The sequence below is a fragment of the Kogia breviceps genome, chromosome 5 (assembly GCF_026419965.1).
Source record: "Kogia breviceps isolate mKogBre1 chromosome 5, mKogBre1 haplotype 1, whole genome shotgun sequence".
NCBI lineage: Eukaryota > Metazoa > Chordata > Mammalia > Artiodactyla > Physeteridae > Kogia > Kogia breviceps.
In genome coordinates, this window is record NC_081314.1 from 121,992,005 (window position 1) to 122,015,551 (window position 23,547).

At 38.1% G+C, this 23,547-nt stretch overlaps 1 long non-coding RNA gene across 1 annotated transcript in view; it reads left to right on the forward strand.

Moving 5' to 3' along the window:
- Window positions 1–12,914: 12,914 nt before the first annotated feature.
- The window catches only part of LOC136794332 (uncharacterized), a 50,011-nt gene continuing 39,378 nt past the window's right edge, over window positions 12,915–23,547 (forward strand). Inside the window, exons 1-2 of the long non-coding RNA XR_010840939.1 lie at window positions 12,915–13,149; window positions 17,014–17,098. This is a non-coding gene — a long non-coding RNA (uncharacterized lncRNA). The remainder of the gene's footprint in view (window positions 13,150–17,013; window positions 17,099–23,547) is intronic.

Sequence of the window (23,547 nt, forward strand, 5' to 3'; positions counted from 1 at the left end):
CTTCCTAACTCAGCCAGGGTCAGTAAAGTCTTAGGTTATTAGTTATGTAATCCCTACTTCCTCAAAGTGCAGTTTTGATTTGAACACACGGTTTCAATTAGTTGCTTCAGGTTTTGCCTCTAGATAGATCTCATTTTTAGAATCAAGACAGGCTCAGATAATCATAGCATTTTAGACCCATTCCTGATTTTGCAAATAACACACCTGACTTCTGAGAGGTAACTTTATCACAACCACAGCTCCAAGCCCAGGGCTCTCTCCATAAAACCATTTGTAGGTTGAATCATGTTTTCCAAAAAGATATGCTGAAGTCCTAACCCATGGTATCTGAGAATGTGACCTTATTTGGAAATAGTTTTTACGGACATGATAAAGATGTAAATTAAGGTGAGGTCATCTTGGAGTAGGTGGGCCCTTAATCCGAGATGACTGGAGTCCTTTTAAGAAGAGACATGAGATGAGACAGACATACAGGGAAAACACCACATGACCACAGAGGCAAGCTAGAAAGAGGCAAGGAAGGATTCCACCCAGAGTTTCAGAGGAAGCATGGCCCTCTTAACTGCTTGATTTTGAACTTCTACATTCCAGAACTGTGACAGAATATATATCTGTTGTTTGAAACCACCTGATTTGTGGTACTTTGTTACAAGCAGATCTCGGAAACTAATACACTACTTTCTCTCTTCTGATGGCTCATTTTAATCTGTATTATATTCTCTTGAGACTCTCAAAGCAAAATGACTTGGGTGGCGCCTGGGTGCCAGACACTGCCTTGAACTTGGTGAAATCATCAAAGCCAGGACCCACATGCTGGTCCTGATGTTCATCTCTTTTGACCTTTGGGGACATTATTATTCACTATGTTACATTGTCTTATGTCTGCCAGCATGTTTAGTCAAATGAGCACTTTAAATTTTGCTCCCCGGATGCCTCTACAAGCTGTAGCATGGTACGGCAGTACATGTGGTCTACTTCTCCAAGTTGCTATTACTGTAGTGACATGAAAATTTTATAAGTATAATAGTACTGGCTAACGTTTATTTAATACTAATTCCATACCCAGAACTGTGCAGATGCTTCCATATCTTGTCTTATTCAATTCCTGCAAAAAGATTCTGAAGATGCTACCATTATCTATGCCCATTTTACAGATAATAGAAGCTGAGGTACAGAAAGGTTAAATAACTAGTCCAGGGTCATATGGCAAGAAAACAATGGAGCTGGGATTTCAAGCTACATCCAAGAGACTCTAAGGTCCATGGATTCCCCTTTATACTATAGTGTAGACAATGAACTTAAACTGTTTACCTTCGAAAGTCACCTTGGAAACCCCCCAAATTTATTAAAAGTCCCTTCAGAATTTAGCTCCAATCTCTCTTCTAGCCTTATCTCTTGTCATCAGGCCCTAACACACATACACGTACACACACCATAGGAGGATTTTCATATTCTCTGGAACACAAAGGCTCTTTCACCCCTCTGTTTCCTACATTCTCTTCTTTTGACCCCCGATGCCCATGCCCCATGCCCTATGAACATTATGAACATCTTCCCACACCTCATGACCGGAAGAAATATCAGCCTGAGTCCCCCAAATCGCATAGGTAGTTGTGACTTTCTACAACACTTATTCAAGCATATATTCCGACACTGGGCTGGGACAATGTTGAGGCTCATGAGTCACCCATGCACAATAGTTGAGGAGACACTTGCTGTTGGGGTCTAGGGGCAGAAGAATTAGTGAGATATTAATTTGTATTCATTCCCTCAATATGGTATCTCCTGGAGCAGATTCAGTTGTGTTGGGGGCAGAGGAAATACAGAAGAGGGAGAGAGAGGAGATTATCTTCCCAGGCAAGAGAGTAGAGTTGGGTGGGTCGTATGGGCAGCAGGACCCAGGCAGGCCCGACTCTTCATGGAGCCCTGCAAGGTAGCAGGATCACAGTGTGTGGGGAGAGCTATCCATTTATCTAGGAAACTGGTTTTAGGCATCAGGCTCCTGTGTCCACGAGGAACCACTGGCCCATGTGTGTCATGGAAGTAGTGGGGCTTCCAGACCTCAAGGAACCAGCAGGGCTTGGACCACAGGCATCCCGGAATAGCCGATGTGGACCCCAGATTTTAGAGGGTCTCCTCAACATGCTCTGGGCTATGAAAAATCACCGAACCTTTGCATGACACAGGAGCAAAGCAGGAAAGGACCCTCAGTAATGACTGAGCTTGAACTCCCCAGATGCCCTGCAGGATGAGAGCTTAGAGTAACATTTAATCTCCTTTCAAGAAAATAAAGACAAATAACATGTATTGCACACACACTTCAGTTTGTGAGCCATGATTCATACCCAAAACATTTGTTTTCATGACTGTCTCTATTACTGGACCATGAGCTTCTCCAGGGTAAAAACTCATATCCTTTTGTCTTTGCACTTCTCAGCCTTTGCATGGTGCCTGTTACAAAGCAGGCCCTAAACAAATACCTGCTGAATGGCTGAATGAATAATGAATCACTCAATCAAGCAGTTAATCGGTCTCTAAGGGTTCTTCATGCCATTTTATTCTATGAAGGAAATGAAAAAGTACCAGATCGTCCTATTCAATCTTTTATTTCAGAATGGAGCTGAGGTCCAGCCCTCCCCACCAGAAAAAAAAAAAAAAAGAGAGAGAGAGAAAACAAACAAACAAACAAACAAAAAAGCCAAAGGTAGAAGGAGAAGGGAGAAGGAAAGGATGTTTGCTAACTTGTAAAGGCTTCCTCCTTCTTTAGGTTTTTGATTCAAGAGGATGAATGAGTGAATTTTCTTCCTCTTTTATTTCGTGTAGCACTAGCTTCCTCCAGGAAATGTGAGAAATCTAAGAGTTAGGCTGGGTACCTACCTCTGAGAATTTGATCAAGGACTGTGGGAAGCCATTAGGGGATGCTGTTAGGGAAACAGTGCTGCCCTTTGGTTTTCTTCATGTGTACTGAAAACTCAGAGCTTTACTAACTGGTTTTTCCAGGTGTGTTCATTCTGGAAGGCCATGACCTGGATAAATTTGGATGAGGGAACTTATGCTCACAATTGTGTAGTTATCTGGCTTCCAGGCACCAAGGACAAGAGAACTCAAAATAATATTCTATGAGAGTTAACATTCACAGAGTTTTATGTGATTCCCTTTATGTGCAATTGTTGGGACTTCTCTCCAGAAAACTATATCTAAGAGCCAAATATCTGGAAAATATTCTAGGAGACAATCAGGAAACATGAACAAGCAAACAAAGCCTGTCATGGAGTAAGTAAGCCATCAGATTGCTCCCCTTTCTCTTCCAAACCCCTTGAGACAATGCCCCACTACAATGAAGTAAGTTGGTAATTTGATAAAAGCCAGGGTGAGTCACAGGAAGCACTGATTTCCCAAATTGCCTTAGGAACACGGGCTTTTCATTTTTGCCTTTCCTAGGGCTCCTAAGAGAGCCTTTTTCCTCTCCTATCCAGCCTGGTTTAGCTCCTGAATTAAGTTCTTTTCTCTTGGGCAAACTGACAGGCTGGCTGTTTGTTCCCAGTTCCAAAGATTCTATCATCTTATTAACCATCTGTAAGAGCAAAAGCGTCTTGACTCTCCCAAGAGGGAAGACGTGGAAGCCGGGAACCTGCATCACCCGAGGGCTATTTGGTGGTTTCCCTCTTCTTTCCACACCCCTTTTCGAGGTAAGAGTCACCCCATCCTTGCTCCTTTTAGGTTCCACTGGAGTCCAAAGGATTAGGCAATGGGCATGACTGCTGTTCTCCAGCCCTACCCAGGGGTCAGGGCTCACAGCCAGCCTCCTCACAAAAGGTCACTGTGGCTGACTGCTCCCGGGCAGCTCAGGCTGAAGCTGTCTCATCTCAGACACACAAGGGCAAAGCCCCAGGGGTCTGGCTTTGTTGGCTGTAGGGCCAGTTTGGCCCGGTGACCAAGTGGATGTTCTGATGACCGGGCAGCTCTCCTCTCTCACTCCTGGGTTCAAGTCTGGAGACACAGATTTTGAATTCAAGAGAAGCAGACTTTAGAAACCAAAAGAGAATTAGAGAGAAAAATGCTATAAACTTTACAGACTAGAAAAAACAATTTTCCTCTGATAGAAATACTGTATATTCATTACATTTGTGAGCCAAATATTGACCCGACCATGGCTTTTAATGATAGTGTTAGGACAAACCTATAATCCTATATCAAGGAATAAAGTGAAATTATATAAAAATAAAACTAGTGTCTCTAACCTTAAAATCTTCCTGATGGTTAGGGTTCACTTTAGAAGTTCAACAGCAGTTGGTCTACCTTCATGACCTCCTCTAGACGAGACTGCTTTCCCTCAAGTGTTAGCAATAATGATGTGTTAAATTTGTTTCTCCTACTTTATTTCTAGGCTTTTCATTTTGGCTAATTATGCATTTGAAAACTGCACATTGTCTGTGAATCTATCTTACATGATTCTTGACATACCCTGTGTTTTTAAATAGACATTTTGAAAATGTAAGGTTTTATTTACAACGTAAGTTTGGGCAAATTCACCCTCGCATTCAGGTTGAAAGGAACCTAATCGATTGATTTTCTAACTTCCATCACTTCCTCACCATCTTAAGACTCTGACTCAAATCATGTGGGGAGAATCTGAAATTGTTTTGTGCTCAAAGCACTTTTTATTTTTTTTGTAAAATATTCTTTGGTGCTGATGCACTTCCTCAATATTATCTATAGTAAGATATGCACCAATACCCTGACATACGTGTGCTTCCAGACAACCTAGAACTTGTCATTTTATTCCATTTTATTCTTTAGTTGCTCCTAGAATCCATTTCAAACGAAAGAGTAAAAGCTGTCATATAAATAGGTTAGGTAAGGGGAAAGGAAGACAGAAATGCTTACAAGTTGCAAACAGGAAAAAGAAATTAGGACAACAGGGCTTCAGAAAAGCTGCAAACACATTCGTAAACAAACAAAGACTGCCCTGGAGCAACCCTCCTGTTTGTCTTTGCTCTGATGGTGCAATGTGGCCTAGTGGTCTGATCAACTGGGAATCCAGAGCCTGGGTTCTCAGTCTTTTGCTTCAGACTTACTGTTCTGTACTGAATGGCCTTGGACTGGATGGTCTTGGACAGGGTTTCCTGATCTGAGAGATAGGCAGATTTCCCAGCTGAGAGCCTCAATGTTTATAAGTGGAAAGGTTGCAGAGGGGTGAAGAATATTGTTACAAGTAAAGCAAGGCTGTCACAGATGAAACATCAATGCAAGATGTTTTATTTTTACTTGCGCATTTGGAGGCAAACTCCAATCTTCTCTGCCCTGTACAATGTGTTTGTTTGTTGAGGTCCCTGATAATCTAGGCCTCTTGGAAAGGGGTGGGGAGTGTGTCTTAGAGCCAAAAGAATCACCTATTGGCAGTCCTTGGTACTTTTCTGTGATTTGCACGTCCTTCTCTCCCCATCCCCAACACTGATCTCTTTCTTTTCTAGTTAGGAATTTATATGGCAGTGTAAGATTTTATAATTAGCATGACTAGTTATTTGTATTTTTCTCCAAATGATTGCATATTTGCATATAGAAAGAGAGATATTCAAACATATCTTAAGTTCTCTTGAAAGGAAACCATGTTTAAAGAAAGCCCCACTTCTATTAAAATTCCATACTCTCCTTGGAGTGGTTCGGTTTACTCCAGCTGTTAATTCATGAAATCCATAAATAGTTAAAAACCTCCAGTCCGTGGCAAAGAGGAATAAAATAGACTTATCTCCTGACCCCCAAACACATCAAAAACTACAAAATAATTAACTTTTCACTTGGTGTTTCAACAAAATATTATAGAGTGAGAATTTTGTTATTTCTGAATTGGGTTTTCATCTCAATGTTGGAATCAAACAAACTTGGAAATAATTATGCTTTCTTGGATTTCAAAGTGCAGGCTTTAATAAGAAAATTACTGCTTTTGTTTTTTAAATCATGTAATCGCTCAAGAGGAATCGATTCAAAATTATTGCTATTAAGCCTTATAAACAAGTTACAAAATATAAAAGCTAATTCTTTAAAATATTCCACGCTTAGTAGGTTTTTGTTGTTGCTGTTTTCTTTAATGTTGAACATTGTTTTCTTTTTCGAGCTCATTTCTGGCTTACAGAGCCTAGAAAAATGGTCTGAACCAATAGTAACTTTTTCTCCTCTTCCTTCTTCCTTCTCTTCCCCTTCCTTCCCACCATTCTTTTTTTTTTCTCTCCCTTTCCCCCTAACTTTTTTGTCCCCAACATGTTTCATTGCCTACTGTGTACCTGGCACATTGACGTGGAGTGCGTTGGATTTAAAGGTGAAAAGAACGCAGGTTCTTCTGAGAGCAGTTCAGGGAGACCTAGGACAGCAAACCCCACTTACCTATGCCAGAAAGTACTGAGAGCCCAGGCCAGACACAGAGACAACCAGGACACAGGAGAGAGCTTCTCAGAGGAGGTATGCTTTGAACTGATACTGAAAGACAGGTAGTGATTAGTTAGGGACTTGAAGAGTATGAATGATGAAAACAGCATACACAAAAGCACAGAAAGAGAAAGCAGACTGATACATCTAATTTTTTGTGAGGTGGAGGGGAAGGGGTAGAAGAGTGAGAGGAAGAGATAAATCTGGAATCTGAGTCAGGGACAGGGGCTTTCCATGTCTGGCTATGAAATTTGGATTTATTCCTGTGGGTACATGGGAGCCACTGAAGGTGATTAGCTAGAAGAATGTCATGACCAGACTTGCATTTTAGAAAGGCCACCCTGGCTTCCTTCTAGAGGTCTCGAGGGGATGGGGTTGAAATTAAGGGCTTCTGGGACATACCGTGTCATACGAATGTGAATTTTCTTTCAGAATCAACCAGGTCCATGTACGCATTCATGCAGCAAGCCTTTAATTAAACACCTATTTTCCACAAGGCCCCTAGCTCAGCACTGTGGTGAAGACAAAAAGAGTTAAGACAGAGTCACTGCAAAGCTCTCAGCATCCCTCCTGAATACCATGTTTTGTAAAGCAAGCTTGCTGCTGCCTGAATCTCACCAGTGAACTCCCATGCATCGTCTGTAACACCCACTTTGTGTATAGCTTAATTCCAGTATTCTAAAAATTCCTTTTCTGTTGTTTTGAAATGCAACAACTCCAATAAGTTTAATAGCATCTATTCTTCCTCTTTCTTAAGAAATATTTTCAGTGACAATGACATTTCCCCTTGTACTAACCGTTTACCAAAACAGTAACAAAATAAAGAGCACAACTTCAGGCTTGTAAATCTGCACAATTCCCTCATCTAGGTGCATGAATTTCCTTCATTTCCAAGAGCGTTCAAAGTGCTGCAAGTTAATTTAAAAGAAAAAGAAGCTGGTTGAACGTTCTCACTCACTTGTAGGAAATAAAGAAGGATAGAAACTAGCACCTATCTTAGTGGAGTGTTCTGAGAAATCACTGTGTGAAAAGGCAGAGTGTGATCTCAATCAAAAGCTTCTGCAATAAGATTTTGGAACCAAATATAGCCCCTATAAGTAGACTTGGCTTATAAGTGGGAACAATCGATCCTACAGTTAAATTTCTGGGGCTTTTGAGAAAAGAAAATCCAAAATAATCTTCATTCATATCTTACACTAATTTCTTGAGGTTTTAGAAATTATAGCACTTGACTATTATACAATCTTTTCTAAGGGCACTTGTTCGAAACAATTTCATTTTCAAAAATTAGAAAAACTTTTTATAATGAAATAGTTTAAGGGAAAAATGAAAAAAAAATTGGAAACACAGGTAGTACTGGAAATGAGACCACAAGCTGAACAAAATGGATATCATACAAGGAACAACAATAGAAAGCTAAATGCAGAACTTGTAGCTTGTATATTAATAATGCAAGAACCATATACATTTATTCATAATAATTGACTGAAAATAATTTTCTGTGGAATGATTGAACCAGAACTAATTGTTGCCCTGTGCATTTTATTTTAACACCATAACCTGATATTATAAAGATTTTCATACTAAAATTTAATGTGGTCAAAATTCAAGCAGTATTAATGTCTGATTATATATTCATACAATAAATGTATTATGGATACTATGAACAAATTGAATACAAAACACTTTTGAAATGGTGTTTGATAAAATATATATGTGTATATGTATACCAATTGGTATACATATGTATACACCAATTACATAACAAATATTTCAAATCATTTTGGATCACGAATTTCTATTAGAAGTTTACTCTATGAGGAAAATAGGATTCTGTTTATTTCTTGGAAGAAAGCTTCAAAAATAATAGTGGAGCCTGAAGAATCTATAAAAATAATATGAAGAGGAGCCTGACAGCTCTTGAGGATACTTCAAACAGCTTGAATTTTATTTACTTAACCCACCCACAAGGACAGGGAATAGTCACTGCTTTCCAGCGTCTTTTCCACAGGAGATTTGGTGCCACAGGACAAATGGAACCAAGACAATGCTAAGAATGGAAAATAAAAATCAAGGAAATGGTAGAAACATAAAACCACTGGTGCTGTTCTTGGTATCTAGACACCTGAACTCAAATCTTGCCACCACTAATAACTAGCTGTCAGACTTGGAAAATGGCAGTCACTTACTCTGGACCTCGATTTACTTACCTGTTAAAGGTAGGTAATAATATTTGCCCTACATGTTTCACCAATCGTGAATAACAAAGAAAAGCAGTGAGATAAGAAACCTATAAGTGAATCTCAAATTGTAAGGTGCTGAAACTTTGCTGGGTAATAAGTACGATTCTTCCTGGATCCTTCTCTCTCCTTCAGTGGTTTCTTTTCTTAGGTACTGAGAAGACACAGGCTTGTTCAAGAATAACTCATCCAGAACATTGTTGAAACAAATATTTCAAAAACAATTCTTTAATCATTCAAAGAGACATTTTAGCCCTGTTGAGAAAGATCTCTCTTTGATAGCAGTCTATTCAGATATTAGTCTATTCAGATATTCAAAGGTAAGTATGGCCCTTTTCCCATGTTCCTGAAGGCTCAAAGATTTGTCATTTCAGTAAATCTATAAACCGGTAATTTCTGTTTTATAGAGTTACAGTTTATGGTTTGTGGTCTTTGACACCTGCAATGCTGATCTCATATATTACAGGCTCCTTGAGCATACAAACTTTCTGTTAGATCAAGCCTTCCAATATCTACCCTAGAGCCACTAGAATTATATTAAAGCTGAACACTGATGAAATGGCACTCAACTTAAAAGCTTTACTCAGTTCAGGTTAGTGCAATTCAGCAAACATTTATTTAGGGTTAATTCTGAGCTGGGCACTGTTCTAGGTACAGGGCTATTCAACAAGGATTTAGATATAATCTGGGCCCTCCAGGACTCTCACTGCCTATGAGATACTATCCAACTCCACGGGATGGCATTTGGGCTTTAAAAAGAAAATCTGTTGCCAATCTAATAAACTAACCATGTAAAAAGATAGTTTTGAAATAATGGAGAAATTTAATATGGCTAACGATTAGATGGTACTTAATTAACCTCAATTTTGTTTGTGACAATGGCATTGTGACTAGGGTAAGACAATGCCCATTTTTTAGTGATACATAGTGAAGTCAGGAGAGGTGAACTGATATATGCCTGAGGTATACGTTTTTAAAAACTCAGGAAGAAAAAAAGAAAAGAAAACGAGGGAGATGAAACAAATGTACTCACATTTTGAGAATCATTAAATCTAGGTGACAGACATTTGAGGAATTATTTATTATTCTTTTTCCTCTTATGAATATTTGGAATCTTTCACATTAAACACATTTAAAAAATTGGTTGCCAAGCTTCTAGTCTTTTTTGTTCTCCCACTTTACCTAGGATAAGCCCTAGTACTTTAAGCATGGGCTGCACACTGGAATGTGCATTTCCAGTGGTATGTTGTGTCTCCAGTCCAGCGTACTATTCAAGGTCACCTTTGAAGGTCTCAGGTCGGCTCTGCTGAGAGGCCTTTGTTTAGTGGCTCTGACAGAACCGATGATTTCCCCCAGCTCTGGGCACTCCTAGAACTTGACTCATGGTTCTGTTACGGTATTAAAACTATTCCTTGTTTTCTCCTGCTGGAGTGGAAACTCCTTTACATTAAGCATGTATCTTCATTGGCTTTCTTTCCCTTTACTTATCATGGGATCTGACACAGAGTCTGCTCTCCATCAAATATGGACCTTAAAAGTGTCTGTGAAATGGGAGCGTTATCAGTCTTCCCAGGACTTAGTGCATAACACACAGTCATTTCGTAACCTCAGTAACGATAGCTCCAAAAGTACATTTGGGCAGCTAATCTGTGCAAATTATATTTTGACTGTAGAAATATGGAGTCATGCAAAACTTAAGTGTATTTGTTTAGCTTATCCTAGTTACTGGAGCAATTTAGGAAGCGCCCTCATTCATTTCAGGTATGAGGCATTTGACTTGACCCGAGCCAGCAGGGACTCATTTTGGAGAACAGTGCATAACTAGGTCTCATTTTGGTGCAATGCACACTATTACTATCCACAAAGTGCTTTTGATTTACCAGGAAATCTTTTGACAAAGCTCTTCTCCCTTTAGGGAAGTGTGGATGGCGGTGTTGGTGGTGCAGGACAGAGAAGCAAAAAAAAAGAAACACTCTCAAAGCAGTAAAATTCTTCTGTGCTCTTATAATGTGATCTAATTAGATTAAGGAGATTTGCTCTTGATATTTACTTTCACAGAGATTGATTCTGCAAATTTTTGTAAAAATGTTCTAGGGACAAAACAAACATGTGACACTTTCTAGAGGTGAACTCTGTATAAATTTAGACTTTGCTAAAATGACTAGTTATCATGTGATCCAATCTTAATGGGCTTTTAAAAATCAGCAAGAAAAATATATTTTATGAGCTTAACTTGGTTGTTAGAGCCCAGTCTTTGTACATGATTTACTTGGGCACGTGGCTTGGGTTTGGAAAAATCAACCTTCTTTGGGAATTGTGCTCTTAAGATATTTGTTCAGAGATGTTCAAGCTGTCAGTTACAAGATGCTTGAACCAGAAATGGGACAGTCTGGGTAAAGTACAGTTGTTATGTAGCCTTTCTGTGTGTGTATGTTTGACAGTTGTGGTCAAATATATAGGTGTCATCTCCCTCAAGTTATTACCATCTATTACCTCAGCTCATCTTAGAGTTAATAATAGTGTTATTTCTCTTAGGACCAAGTTGAGAGTTTAACGTTAAGCTTAATATAGACTTGTTAGCAGGGCTTCTTTTGTTTGTTTTTTTCTGTAGTCTAACCATGTGTGCTTGTCCAAAGAAGGCTAGACGGTATTTTATAGTATTTGATCTCAAATTGCGATTTCCAACTTTGCTTGTTTCCTTTGCCCACACTGAAGCTGCATCTCCTTTGTTTCTTTAATCTTCAAAGTAATGATGGTGGCTGATGACATTTGATAAAGAATTCACTTTTTATGGAGCAATTTGTTAAATGATGATTTTAAAAATTATTATTATAAAACCCAAGGAAAATTATACTATATAAATAATTTTTTTTTCCAGGCAAAAGCCATTAGTCATGATCAAGAATTCCTTCATACTAAAGACTGAACACGCATAATAAACATACTTGGGAGTTAATTTGTTTTAGGGTAGGAATGAAGCCTTGAGCTCCTTGATGGAATAATGTACCTTTGAGTTTGGAGTCCTTGAGCACCACTATGGGTGTAAGGCAGTTGAATCCTTTTGTTACATTTAAACCCCATTTTCTCAGGAATATAAACTGTATATTTGTTATGGGACTTATTTATGGATTTGCATAGTAGGTAATCTTGATTATTCAAATCACTCTTCCTTACTTTTATGGGAAGTACTATTGGCTGTGCTCTACTTGGTTATGTAAGTTGTGGAATTAAACAGCAGAATTAGCATTCACACTCTCCGTCATGAATAACATTCTTTTAATAACCGTGCATTTAGACACAGATAGACAGGAGTTTAAATTATTGTTCAAGTTTCTTTTATAGAACAGAATAACATGGAGTGCTCTTTCAAAATGCAATGAAAATCTTAGGAAATATGCTCTCTTTTTTAATTTTTAATTTTATTTATTTGTTTTTATTTTTTATTTTTTGGCTACGTTGGGTCTTCCCTGCTGCTCACAGGCTTTCTCTAGGTGCAGTGAGAGGGGGCTACTCTTTGTTGCGGTGTGTGCGCTTCTCACTGTGGTGACTTGTTGTGGAGCATAAGCTCTAGGTGTGCAGGCTTCAGTAGCTGTGGCATGCAGGCTCAGTACTTGTGGCTCGTGGGCTCTAGAGTGCAGGCTCAGTAGTTGTGGCACTCGGTCTTATCTGCTCTGGGACATGTGGGATCTTCCCAGACCAGGGCTCGGACCTATGTCCCCTGCACTGGCAGGTGGATTCTTAACCACTGTGCCACCAGGGAAGTCCAGGAAGTACGCTATTAATATATGATGTAAACTCTGTGTATGACATCCTTGAGACTATGCAATGAAAATGGTGACAAGTAAACAATAAAACAATGATAAATCAATTTAGCAAAACCAGAAAGCTGAAAGCATTTGATGAAACACAACTCCACAAAGAAACTGTGAAGTGCTGACAGAACTCTTATATAAACTTCAATGCTGGAAGGGCAGTTGTCATAGCTGTTCCTGGAAATCATTGTGAGGTTTCCAGGATGTGTTGCCACTAATTTTTTTTTTTTTAAATCACCAACTATATTGTGCAATCTATAACTAGCATTGACTAATTTATATTTTGTTTCCTCTTAAGGCTGACTCAGGTTCAGTTCTTCTCAAAGGGGTTCAGTGGAGCAGCAGGAGTCCTGTGCAAAGAAGCTTCTAGATGCAGGACAGAGCACAGCCTCAGGAAGGTCACACAGGTCAAGCTGATTACCTCCTCCAGCTCTGGCAAGCAGGGGCTCAGCTGGGTTACCCAAGTTCACTGGAGTTATTGACATTCAGCTGCAGCTCTCACTCTTTACTGATCAGCAGGAAACTGTCTGGGCCTCAGGTTAACTCTTCTGTGCCCTGTTTCAAGATTGCAGTGAGATCAAAAAAGAAATTGAACTTCATCTCAGCTTATTCCTGGTTGTATTGAAGAAATGAACCTTTTAAACCAATACTTAATATACCTCTGACAAGGGAAGGTAAGGATCCACTTAATCATTTTAAAGGTGCTGGATAAAACATAAGTAAATATGTTTGTCCCATATTTGTTCATTATGCAGGGAATGTTTATTTCTGGGGAGAGTGGAGGTAGGATATGTTTTACCTTCCTATCAAGAAGAATTTCCACTTTATCTTTAATAAAGAAAGCCCCATATGATTTTGAAAAAGATAATAGTGGCATTGGTAATTCTGTGTCACTTAAAAGTGCACGTTTCCCCTGAGTGGCTCATGTAAAACAACCTCAGGGAAAAACTTCATACCTCATCATCCAAGATGTGAAGTTTCAGGGAAGTTTGGAATCTCTCTGTTAGGTTACAGATTAGGAGCTCTGTGCTAAACCAGTTCCTTCAGGCTCTGATCTCCTGCTGACACAGTATGGTCTTCTAGAAGTGACTTAACCTGTCTGTCTCTGCAAACTCATTTGTAAATTGACAATAACAATTAATCCATGAAGCATGTCTTTCTGGTAGCAATGGGAAGACTGCCTTACTGTTCACTCCTAGGGCCTCTAAATCAAATTTATCATTGGTAGCCCTCTGTTCACCAGCGTTCTACTGGCCGTGGAACATGGAATACTGAATTATACTGAATCCTTGGTTCTCTTTAATTCCTAATTACTCCTGCAAATGGTTGAGGATCTATATACAACTGAGGCCTATTTTCATTCAACTACTATATTTAACAAAAAAGTATTAAGCTTCCTTTAAGGGCCAAGCATTTGTAAGGTCAAAGCCCTACCCTTAAGGAGCATATTGTTAGCCAAAAGACGCAATGTTACAACACTATGCAGTCAATTCTAGAAAATCCAAATGAATGATTCAGACTCCAGGTGGATCGGGGGAGTTAGGAGTTATCCAGTCTGATTTCTGACTCTGTCAGATGACCTAGCTAACTGCCAAATCTACACTTGACCTGAGGAAATACAAAAGACTACTTATATAGATTTTCTCTCTTTCTTTAACATTTGATGTTGTTGACCATTCTCTCTATTATGGAAGTTCTGGGAGCTGTGTCAGTTTTAGTGTTTGAATTTAGTGTGAATGAAGTAATTTGGGTGATGCTAGTCCTGAATAATTACTAGCTTTCTACATTTCTATCCCCAGACTCTTTCACTTGATTTCAGTCAACCCCCCAAGGCTTTAACCATTTTCCAAATCTTTAACAATACCCAGCCCTCTTTTGAGCTTCACCTCCATCTTTGCATTTGCCTGCTCTGTATTTCCCCTCCTGTATCCCAGCGGCATTTTTAACTTAACAAGTCTGTAGCAACATGTTTCCCCAAATAAGCTGCTTCTTCTGACTTCCTTTTTGCTGCATATAGAGTGATCATTCACCCAGTTAATTAGCCTCTCAACTGCAGAGTTGTCTTGGATTTCTCCTTCGGCTTGACCCACACAATTTCTCTCCCATCAATAGCTCATAAATCTGATTTTCAGACTTTCCTTAATTTATTTGTACACTCCTGTGATCAGGCAGTCTTCTTAAAACAAAACTATCGTTCTTTCACTCATCTGTCACACCCTTAAGGACCACGAGGTAAACTCCAAACTCCTGAATGTTACATGTAGACTTTTATAATTTGGTACCCATTTGCCTTTTGTCAGCCTTATCACTAATGATACCCTCCACTGTCTTTATAACCATCTTCCAAAGTTATTCCACCCCTGAAATGCTCTGTATAGTACCGCCTCCTCCCAACTCCACTTGCCTTCTCTATAATCAATATCCTATACTTCTTCAAGAACTCATTCAGGTGGCCATGAAACTGTCACTGATTCCTCTTCCAAATAATCTATCTTCTGATATGTAGCTTTTAAGTTCTATTTTTCTTAAGGAACTTAACATTTACTATGTTGTAAAACAAAATTCAACTGAGTAAATTTTAAAGACCTTTTGGGGTTTTTTCAATGATCCACAATTGGGCAGCATTCCATCTAGCAAATAGAAAGGAGCTCTGAGGAGCTGAAAGACTTTTATAGGCAGAAGTGGGTGGAATTTACTAGCAAAGAGCAGATTATTTGTGGCAAGGTCACCTTCCTTTAGACGATGGCAGGAGTTTATCAGAAAGATTATCTCATTTGTGCTGACCAGGTCATTTCAGATTGACTGGTTTAATATTCCACTCCTGGGAGAGGGTGAAACTAATTAAGTTAGGTATTAAGTCCTCATTTGGTGATGTGGACTTAGCACAAGTGACTCCATTTAGGACCTCTTGTCTCTTTTTTAAACAACTATCAGGACCATAACTACTTATTAATTCACCTTACTTCTAAGTTCTATGAAGACAGAGGAGATCGTGTCTTTCTGATGTTCGAGTCTTCCTCAGCACCTAGCACAATGCTTTGTAAATAATCGGTAGTTAATAATGTCTATTGTAAAAACAATATGAGGGACTTCCCTGGTGGCACAGTGGTTGAGAATCCACCTGCCAATGCAGGGGACATGGGTTTGATCCCTGGTCCAGGAAGATCCCACATGCTGCAGAGCAACTAAGCCCGTGCGTCACACTCCTGAGCCTATGCTCTACAGCCCGTGAGCCACAACTACTGAACCCGCATGCCACAACTACTGAAGCCTGCATGCCTAGAGCCCGTGTTCCTCAATAAGAGAAGTCACTGCAATGAGAAGTCTGTGCACCTCAACAAAAAGTAGCCCCCGCTCGCCGCAACTAGAGAAAGCCTGCACTCAGCAATGAAGACCCAACACAATCAAAAATAAATAAATAAAATAAATAATTTTTTTTAAAAATTAAGAAAAAACAATATGAATAAAATAGAATTAAAGGCTACCTTTTCCTTAGTAATTTGAAATGTTAAAAAATTTTGAACAACAAAACTGTATAAAATCCATTTTAGTTCTTCATTTCCTGCATTCAAATTTCCTCAAGAGAGTCAAGAAAAATCTAAATTTATTTTTTGACCTATAGAGTTAAGTACAACAGATGGCTTATAAATGAGGATTGAAATTTAAATGTGAAAAGTTAATAATGTCAAGAGTGAATATCCCATTGGATTGCAAGTAGAATGGGAAAAATCAAACAGGATAATCAGACCATTCTCATTTGACTCTCAATAACTAGCAGTAAAAAGTTCTGTTCAGGAATATTAATAGCAATGTTCAAGCAGGACTTTCTATGATTTGATCTATGCAAAAAAACTAAGAGAAACACATGAAATAGAAAAAGTTTCTGAAAAACATGGATAATTTATTATCATATTATGGTGAGACAATTAACAAATTAAAAATTAGTAAGTTAAACCATAAAATGAAAATGTTTTATATCTTTATATATAAAAAGAAAGACTAGTTTCTGTGGCTTGTGGTAGAGGGTATGAGAAGGATATGAAGTTACTGAAGAGGATACAAAACTACCTTTTCTAAAAAAAAAATGACAAATTGAGCAATATGGTAAAATCACTGTTGTGAAAAATACTGTAGAAAGACCTACTACATAGATGCACATTTTTCATATCTGAAAAGAGAAAATAAGAAAATTGAATTTTGTCTAATAGCAGCTTTTAACCTCTAGGGTTGGGTCTGTCACTCCTCAGTCTTTAGAAATGCATTCTTTTTCTGCCAATGCTCTTGACATAAAATTGTGGGATTCCTATTGGGTATTTTCCTTCCTCTGGCAGTTAACTTTTTATTATTGCTTCTATTCAGAAATGAAGAGTTCCTATTTAAAACTGTAAGAGAACGACATATAGGTGTGAGATAGTGGCACTTATCATGACTCAATGACATGACTTTCCCATGATGGCACTGAACCATTGTTTGTAGTGTCTGGTTGTTTTCTCTCCTATACTTTCACCTGCAGTCTGACCCACGATTTTTCTCAACAGGGGTGACCTCAGAGGAGGCTGATCTGTCTGCCCTCTGGTTTCCCAGAAGATGATAATCATGCTGCAATTGAAATTATGCTTCAAGGTAACTTGAAGTCATCACTTTCTGGACTGCTTGTAGTCACCTCAGTGATGACAAATGCACCCTTAGGTTACATCTTGGAAATCTGGCATCATCCATTCTTCCCACATCTTCATTTCAGCACAGTCAAGTTACAATAAGCATGGCTTCAATGCTAGTATGCAGGAGACTTAATATTAAATCACCTGTGAGCAATTTGTGTTTCAACAAGCCCTCCTGATGATTTTGAAACATGATAAGTTTGAGAGCCCCTGTTTTAGGTAATTAACAATAAGTGCTGGAACAGACAATCCCCAAATCTCACAACAAAGGCTTATTTCTTGTTCACATCACAGTCCAATATGGGAGAGATAGGCACCCTCTGTCTTGCAGCTAAGACATCTTGAACATTTGGCTTCCAAATTGCTGAGGGAGGTTAAGAAATATGAAAGGTTGCTTGGGAAGGGTTTATGGGCCAAGCTTGGGGTTCGCTTACATCACATCTGCCCACATCTTGTCTGCTAGAGTCTAGTCACTTAATTGCAACATCCAGCCAGGAAGGGTGGGAAATGTAGAGGAGCACATGGTTATTTGTGAGAGTTAACAGCTGGCCACAAGCAGGAGCAGAGAAACATTATATCAATATTATATCCACCAGCAGATAAGTTTTTCTGACTTTTTGTTTTATTATTTTTTAGCATCCATGGACTCCTGGCATGGAACCATTGCTTTGAAAGCCATCTTCCAACTTGTATTTGACACTTCTACTACAATAGGGTCTTTTTATTCCTTCCTGAGCTTTATCTCTGAATCAGTTTGTGACTAGGCTAGAGCCAGGTAAGACATAAACATAGACATAGACATACGTAGAATAGACAAACAGACATAAAAAACAAAAGGGCTGATTTAAACAGTACTGAAGGGTAGAAATGAAAGAGTATTATCTCCCAAACTACACTCTTCCCATACCCTTGATCCTATTTCCCCAGAGGTACCAATTTTGAACCATATGCAGTTCTTCTGATGTTTAACTTCATAACTGTCAATGAGATCATAAACTCCAATCTTACAGAGGACGAGCAGGTAAAGTAAACAAATAAAGCAGGGCGTAAGGAACACAGGTGGAGGATTGGGGAATGTGGCCAACAGCATAGCACAGGCTCCATCTAAGGGAAACCTGTTTGTCAGCTCTGGCCAATTGCTCCCACGCAGGAATGCAACTTCAGTGCTGCTAGATGCTTCTTCCACTACTTTTTCTAAGAAAAACGGGAAATATGAATGTTTTGGTTAAGTTTCTTAATTTTTATAAACATTATATAGGAAATAAACAAAGAAAAAAGATCTCTTTTGCGGAATTAGCTTGTGGGCTACCAATTTGCAATTCCTGCACTAAACTGTACATTCATACCTCAATTTCACATTAACACCCATGTTTAACAATTGTAACCCACCAAATTTACAACTTAAAATATCTCTCTACTTTTTCATATGGAGAGTGATGAATGTGCTGCTATACTCTCTTTATTTCCGGTTGATTTCCACCCCCTTAATTTTTGATTAGTCACATCATTATCAAACTTTGTGTTTATTCATCAAAGTTGACATTCATTAGCTCCTTATGTCCCATTATTAAGATAAGAAAATTAGTTCTTCTCCACGTCTTTCCTTGTCCTTTTCCTGATATTTACTTGGCTCTAAGCTGTGCCATTATTTTTACATTGACCAGATTCATACTATTTAAATTGTATATTACCACTATAATTTATTTATTTTATTTATTTTTTTACATCTTTATTGGAGTATAATTGCTTCACAATGGTGTGTTAGTTTCTGCTTTATAACAAAGTAAATCAGTTATACATATACACACATCCCCATATCTCCTCCCTCTTGCGTCTCCCTCATACCCTTCCTATCCCACCCCTCTAGGTGGTCACAAAGCACTGAGCTGATCTCCCTGTGCTATGCAGCTGCTTCCCACTAGGTATCTATTTTACATTTGGTAGTGTATACATGTCAATGTTACTCTTTCACTTTGTCCCAGCTTACCCTTACCCTTCCCCGTGTCCTCAAGTCCATTCTCTAGGTCTGTGTCTTTATTCCTCTCCTGCCCCTAGGTTCTTCAGAACAAATTTTTTTCTTTTTTTAGATTCCATGTATATGTGTTAGCATATGGTATTTGTTTTTCTCTTTCTGACTTACTTCACTATGTATGACAGACTCTAGGTCCATCCACCTCACTACAAATAACTCAATTTCATTTCTTTATCTGGCTAAGTAATATTCCATTGTGTATATGTACCACATCTTTGATCCATTCATCTGTTGATGGACACTTAGCTTGCTTAAATGTCCTAGCTCTTGTAAATAGAGCTGCAATGAACATTGTGGTACATGATTCTTTTTGAATTATGGTTTTCTCAGGGTATATAGCCAAGAGTAAGATTGCTGGGTCATATGGTAGCTCTATTTGTAGTTTTTTATGGAACCTCCATACTGTTCTCCATTGTGGCTATATCAATTTACATTCCCACCAACAGTGCAAGAGGGTTTCCTTTTCTCCACACCCTCTCCAGCATGTATTGTTTGTGGATTTTTGGATGATGGCCATTCTGACTGGTGTGAGGTGATAGTTCATTGGAGTTTTGATTTGCATTTCTCTAATGATTAGTGATGTTGAGCGTCCTTTCATGTGTTTGTTGACAATCTGTTTATCTTCTTTGAAGAAATGTCTACTTAGGTCTTCTGCCCATTTTTGGATTGGGTTGTTTGTGTTTTTGATATTGAGCTGCATGAGCTCCTTGTAAATTTTGGAGATTAATCCTTTGTCAGTTGCTTCATTTGTTAATATTTTCACTCATTCTGAGGCTTGCCTTTTCATCTTCTTTATGGTTTCCTTTGCTCTGCAAAAGCTTTTAAGTTTCACTAGGTCCCATTTGTTTATTTTTGGTTTTATTTTCATTTATCTAGGAGGTGGGTCAAAAAGGATCTTCCTGTGATTTATGTCACAGAGTGCTCTGCCTATATGTTCCTCTAAGAGTTTTATAGTATCTGGCCTTACATTTAGTTCTTTAATGCATTTTGAGTTTATTTTTGTATATGGTGTTAGGGAGTATTCTAATTTCATTCTTTTACATGTAGCTGTCCAGTTTTCCCAGAACCAATTATTGAAGAGGCTGTCTTTTCTCCATTGTATGTTCTTGCCTCCTTTATCAAAAATAAGGTTACCTTATGTGTGTGGGTTTATCTCTGGGCTTTCTATCCTGTTCCATTGATCTATGTTTCTGTTTTTGTGCCAGTACCATATTGTCTTAATTACTGTAGCTTTGTAGTATAGTCTGAAGTCCAGGAGCCTAATTCCTCCAGCTGTGTTTTTCCTTCTCAAGTTTGCTTTGGCTATTTGGGGTCTTTTGTGTTTCCATACAAATTGTGAAATTTTTTGTTCTAGTTCTGTGAAAAATGCCATTGGTAGCTTGATAGGGATTGCACTGAATCTGTAGATCACTTTGGGTAGTATAGTCATTTTCACTATGTTGATTCTTCCAATCCATGAACATGGTATATCTCTCCATCTATTTGTATCATCTTTAATTTCTTTCATCAGTGTCTTAATAGTTTTCTGCATACAGGTTTTCTGTCTCCTTAGGTAGGTTTATTCCTAGGTATTTTATTCTATTCCTTGCAATGGTAAATGGGAGTGTTTCCTTAATTTCTCTTTCAGATTTTTCATCATTAGTGCATAGGACTGCAAGAGATTTCTGTGCATGAATTTTGTAACCTGCTACTTTACCAAACTCATTGATTAGCTCTAGTAGTTTTCTGGTAGCATCTTTAGAATTCTCTATATATAGTATCATGTCATCTGCAAACAGTGACAGTTTTACTTCTTCTTTTCCAGTTTGGATTCCTTTTATTTCTTTTTCTTCTCTGATTGCTGTGGCTAAAACTTCCAAAGCTATGTTGAATAATAGTGGTGAGAGTGGACAACCTTGTCTGTTCCTGATCCTAGAAGAAATGGTTTCAGTTTTTTACCATTGAGAATGACGTTGGCTGTGGATTTGTCATATATTGCCTTTATTATGTTGAGGTAAGTTCCCTCTGTGCCTACTTTCTGGAGGGTTTTTATCATAAACAGGTGTTGAATTTTGTCAAAAGCTTTTTCTGCATCTATTGAGATGATCATATGTTTTTTAATCCTTCAGTTTGATAATATGGTATATCACATTAATTGATTTGTGTATATTGAAGAATCCTTGCATTCCTGGGATAAATGCCACTTGATCATGGTGTATGATCCTTTTAGTGTGCTGCTGGATTCTGTTTGCTAGTATTTTGTTCAAGATTTTTACATCTATGTTCATCAGTGATATTGGCCTGTAGTTTTCTTTCTTTGTGACATCTTTGTCTGGTTTGGGTGTCAGGGTGATGGTGACCTCGTAGAATGAGTTTGGAAGCATTCCTTCCTCTGCTATATTTTGGAAGAGTTTGAGAATGATAGATGTTAGCTCTTCTCTAAATGTTTGATAGAGTTCGTCTGTGAAGCCATCTGCTCCTGGGCTTTTGTTTGTTGGAAGATTTGTAATCACAGTTTGAATTTCAGTGCTTGTGATTGGTCTGTTTCTATTTTCTATTTATTCCTTGTTCAGTCTCGGAAGGTCTTGCTTTTCTCAAAATTTGTCCATTTCTTGCACGTTGTCCATTTTATTGGCAAAGAGTTGCTTGTAGTAATCTCTCATGATCATTTGTATTTCAGCAGTGTCAGTTGTTACTTCTCCTTTTTCATTTCTAATTCTATTGATTTGAGTCTTCTCCCTTTTTTTCTTGATGAGTCTGGCTAATGGTTTATCAATTTTGTTCATCTTCTTGAAGGACCAGCTTTTAGTTTTATTGATCTTTGCTATTTCTTCCTTCATTTCTTTTTTTCATTTATTTTTGATCTGATTTTATGATTTCTTCTGCTAACTTTGGGGGTGTTTTTTGTTCTTCTTTCTCTAATTGCTTTAGGTGTGAGGTACATTGTTTAGTTGAGATGTTTCTTGTTTCTTGTGGTAAGATTATATTGCTATAAAATTCCCTCTTAGAAGTGCTTTTGCTGCATCCCATAGGTTTTGGGTTGTGGTGTTTTCATTGTCATTTGTTTCTAGGTATTTTTTGATTTCCTCTTTGATTTCTTCAGTGACCTCTTAGTCTTTACTAGTGTATTGTTTAGCCTCCATATATTTGTATTTTTTACAGATTTTTCCTGTAATTGATGTCTAGTCTCATAGCATTGTGGTCAGAAAAGATACTTGATATGATTTCAGTTTTCTTAAAGTTACCAAGGCTTGATTTGTGAGTGAAGATATGATGTCTCCTGGAGAATGTTCCATGAGCACTTGAGAAGAAAGTATACTCTGTTGTTTTTGAATGGAATGTCCTATAAATATCAATTAAAGTCTATCTTGTTTAATGTATCATTTAAAGCTTGTATTTTCATTTTGGATGATCTGTCCATTGGTGAAAGTGGGGTGTTAAAGTCCCCTACTATGATTGTGTTACTGTCGATTTTCCCTTTTATGGCTGTTAGCATTTGCCTTGTGTATTGAGGTGTTCCTATGTTGGGTGCATAAATATTTACAATTGTTCTATCTTCTTTTTGGATTGATCCCTTGATCATTATGTAGTGTCCTTCTTTGTCTCTTGTAATAGTCTTTATTTTAAAGTCTATTTTGTCTGATATAAGAATTGCTACTCCAGCTTTGTTTTGATTTCCATTTGCATGGAATATCTTTTTCCATCCCCTCACTTTCAGTCTGTATGTGTCCCTAGGTCTGAAGTGGGTCTCTTGTAGACAGCATATATACAGGTCTTATTTCTGTATCCATTCAGCCAGTCTATGTCTTTTGGTTGGAGCATTTAATCCATTTACATTTAAGGTAATTATTAATATGTATGTTCCTATTACCATTTTTTAAATTGTTTGGGGTTTATTATTGTAGGTCTTTTCCTTCTCTTGTGTTTCCTGCCTAGAGAAGTTCCTTTAGCATTTGTTGTAAAGCTGATTTGGTGGTGCTGAATTCTCTTAGCTTTGCTTGTCTGTTAAGGTTTTAATTTCTCCGTCGAATCTGAATGAGATCCTTGCTGGGTAGAGTAATCTTGGTTGTAGGTTTTTCCCTTTCATCACTTTAAATGTGTCCTGCCACTCCCTTCTGGCTTGTAATTACTGCTGAAAGATCAGCTGTTAACTTCATGGGGATTCCCTTCTATGGTATTTGTTGTTTTTCCTTGCTGCTTTTAATATTTTTTCTTTGTATTTAATTTTTGATAGTTTGATTAATAAGTGTCTTGACATGTTTCTCCTTGGATTTGTCCTGTATGGGACTCTATGCACTTCCTGGACTTGTTTGACTATTTCCTTCCCCATATTAAGGAAGTTTTCAACTGTAATATCTTCAAATATTTTCTCAGTCCCTCTCTTTTTCTCTTCTTCTGAG